This window comes from Mustela lutreola, chromosome 1 (assembly GCF_030435805.1).
Source record: "Mustela lutreola isolate mMusLut2 chromosome 1, mMusLut2.pri, whole genome shotgun sequence".
NCBI classification, from domain to species: domain Eukaryota; kingdom Metazoa; phylum Chordata; class Mammalia; order Carnivora; family Mustelidae; genus Mustela; species Mustela lutreola.
Genome location: NC_081290.1, coordinates 124,093,403 through 124,097,274, shown reverse-complemented (window position 1 = coordinate 124,097,274; position 3,872 = coordinate 124,093,403).

The window sequence follows — 3,872 nt, the reverse complement described above, 5'->3', positions numbered from 1 at the left end:
ACTACAGAAAGAGACAAAAAAGGGAATTACATGACATAATGATCAATCCAACAAAAGGATATAACAATTTTAAATATCTATGGGTCCAACATAGGACCACCTAAATACATAAAGTAAATATTAACAGACATAAAGGGAAAAACTGACAGTATTACAACTGTAGGTGACTTTAACATCCAACTTACATCTATGAGTAGATTATCTAACTAGAAATTCAACAAAGACGCAATGGCTTTGAATGACAGGTAAGACCATATGAACCTAACAAGTATATACAGAACATTTCACCCTGAAGAGCAGAACACACATTCTTTTCAAATGCACATGAAACATTCTCCAGCAGAGATCAGATCTTAGGCCATAAAACAAGTCTAAATAAATTTAAGAAGACTGAAATTACACCAAGCATTTTTTCTGAACATAACCGTATGGAACTAAAAATCAATTACAAGAAAAAGAAAATTAAAAAAAAAACCCACAAACACTTGGAGGTTAAACAATGCTACAGACAAGATAACCAATGGGTCAACAAAGAAATCAAAGAGACAATAAAAAGAAAATGGTGACAAATGAAAACAAAAACACAACAATACAAAATCTTTGAGACACAACTAAAGCAGTTCTAAAAGAGAAGTTTATAGTGATAGAGGCCTACCTCAAGAAACAAGAAATATCTCAAGAAATTTAACCGTACACCTAAAGGAATTAGAAAAAAAACAAAGTCGAAAATTAGTGGAATAAAGCGAAAAATAAAGATTGGAACAGAAACACATGAAACTTAAAATGAAAAAATAAAATAAAAGGAATCAAAGAAACTAAGAGCTGGTTCTTTGAAAACATAAACAAAATGGATAAGCCTTTAGCCAGATTCATTAAGAAAAAAAGAGGACTCAAACATAATCAGAAATGAAGAAGAAATAACAACTGGCACCAAGAAACATAAGAGAATATTATGAGAAATTATATGCCAACAAACTGGACAACCTAGAAGTAATGGATAAATTCCTAGAAACATAAAATCTTCCAGAAATGAGTCAAGAAGAAATAGACAATTTGAACAGACCAATTACTGGTAATAAAAGTAAACTGGTAATCAAAAACTCCCAAAAAACAAAAGTCCTGGACCGGATGGTTTCACACGACATTTAAAGAGGAGTTAATACTATTCTCCTCAAACTATTCCAAAACAATAGAAGAGGAGCAACATTTCCAAATTCATTCTACAAGGCCAGAATTACCCTGATACCAAAACCAGACAAAAGCAGTACAGACCCAAAACCAAACCAAACCAAATCAAACCAAAACTGCAGGTCAATATCCCTGATGAACACATGTAAAAATCCTCAATAAAATATTAGCAATTAGCTAATTAACAAACCAAATTAAAACTATCAATTACCAAGATTAGGTGGGACTTATTCCTGGGATACAAGGACACTTCAATGTTCACAAATCAATCAATGTGATACCTTACCTTAATAAGAGAAAGGATAAAAACTATGACAATCTCAATAGATGCAGAAAAAGCATTTGATAAAATAAAACATCCATGCATGATAAAACTCTCTCAACAAAGCGGTTTTAGAAGGAACTTATCTCAATAGAATATAGGCCATGAAGGAAAAACCCACAATGGTGGAAAGAGAAAATCTTTTCCTCTAAAGTCAGGAATAGGGCGCCTGGGTGGCTCAGTGGGTTAAGCCGCTGCCTTCGGCTCAGGTCATGATCTCAGGGTCCTGGGATCGAGTCCCGCATCGGGCTCTCTGCTCAGCGGGGAGCCTGCTTCCCTCTCTCTCTCTGCCTGCCTCTCCATCTACTTGTGATTTCTCTCTGTCAAATGAATAAATAAAAATATTAAAAAAAAATTAAAAAAAAAAAATAAAGTCAGGAATAAGATGAACACATCCACTGTCACCAATTTTATTCAACACAGTTTTGGAAGTCCTGGCTGCAGCAATCAGACAAGAGAAAGAAATAAAAGCCATCCAAAGATGAAGTACAACATTTACTATTTGCAGATGACATGATACTACATACAGAAAACACACACACACACAAACTATAAGAATAAATGAATTCAGTAAAACTGCAAAATACAAAATACACAGAAATCTGTTGAATTTCTATAAATAATGAAATAGCAGAAAAAGAAATTAAGAAAACAATCCTATGTACAATTGTACCAAAAAGAATAGAGTATTTAGGAATAAATTTAACCAAGGAGGTGAAAGGCTTATACCTTGAAAACTATAAAACACTGGTAAAAGAAACTGAAGGTGATACAAATAAATGGAAAAATACACCATGTTCATAGACTGGGAGAACCACACATTGTTAAAACATCCATAAGAACCAAGGCAATGTACAGATGCAATGTAATCCCTATCAAAATACTGATAGCATTTTTCACAGAACAAGAACAAATAATCCTAAAATTTGTATGGAACCACAAGAGGCCTTAACTGGCCAAAGCAATCTTGAGCAAGAACAAAGTTGGAGGTATTGTAATCTTAGATTTCAAGATATACTACAAAGCTATGGTAATCAAAACAGTAAGGTACTGGCACAAAAATATAAACACATAGTTAAATGGAACAAGACAGGGAACTCAGAAACAAACCTTGTGTTGTATAGTCTATTAATCTATGACAAAGGAGGCAAGACTAAACAACAGGGAAAAGATGTCTTTTTAGTAAGTGGTATAGAGAAAAATGGACAGCTACAAGCAAAAGAGTGAAACTGACCACTTTCTTACAGCATATACAAAAATAAGCCAAAATGGATTAAAGGCCTAAATGTGAGACCTAAAACCATAAAAATCCTAAAAGAAAACATAGGCAGTAATCTCTTGAACGTTAATTTTAGCAGTATATTTATGTATACCTATCCTCAAGCAAGAGAAATAAAAGCAAAAATAAACTACTGGGAATACATCAAAATACAAAGCTTTAGCATGGTAAAGGAAACCATCAACAAAAAAGAAAAGCAAGCCACTGAATGGGAGAAGATATTTGCAAAAGATATATCTAATAAAGGGTTAGTATTCAAAATTAACCCCAAAAGGATTGATATCCGAAAGAACTTGTATGACTCAACACCAAAAAACCAAACACTCCAATTAAAAGATGGGCTGAGGACCTGAACATTTTTCTAAAAAGGATATACAGATGGCCAGCAGACACAAGAAAAGATGCTCAACATCACTAATCATCAGGAGAAATGCAAACCAAAACCACAATTAGATATCACCAATCAAAAGAGCTAGTATCAAAAAGATAAGAAATAAAAAATATTGGCAAGGATGTGGAGAATAGAGACCACTTGTGCACTGTTGATGGGAATGTAGATAGCTACTGTAGAAAACAGTGTGGAGGGGCACCTGGGTGGCTCAGTGTGGTAAGCCTCTGCCTTCAGTTCAGGTCATGCATGATCTCAGGGTCCTGGGATTGAGGCCGGCATCGGGCTCTCTGCTCAGCAGGGTGCCTGCTTCCCCCTCTCTTTTTGCCTACTTGTGATCTCTCTCTCTGACAAATAAATAGAATCTGAAAAAGAAAAGAAAAGAAAAGAAAATAGTGTGGAGGATCCTCAGTCAGAAGAGCATGAAACCCCTCTTCTTCCATATTTTTTTTAAGAGCATTCAACTCTAAGGGCACCTGGGTGGCTCAGTTGTTAAGCGTCTGCCTTTGGCTCAGGTCATGATCCCAGGGTTCTGGGATCGAGACCCATGCTGGGCTCTCTGCTTGGCGGGAAGCCTACTTCTTCCTCTCCCACTTCCCCTTGGTTGTGTCCCTCTCTCCCTGCCTCTTTGCCTGTCAAATAAATAAATAAAATCTTAAAAAAAAAAGAGAGAGAGAGAGAGTGCATGCAACTCT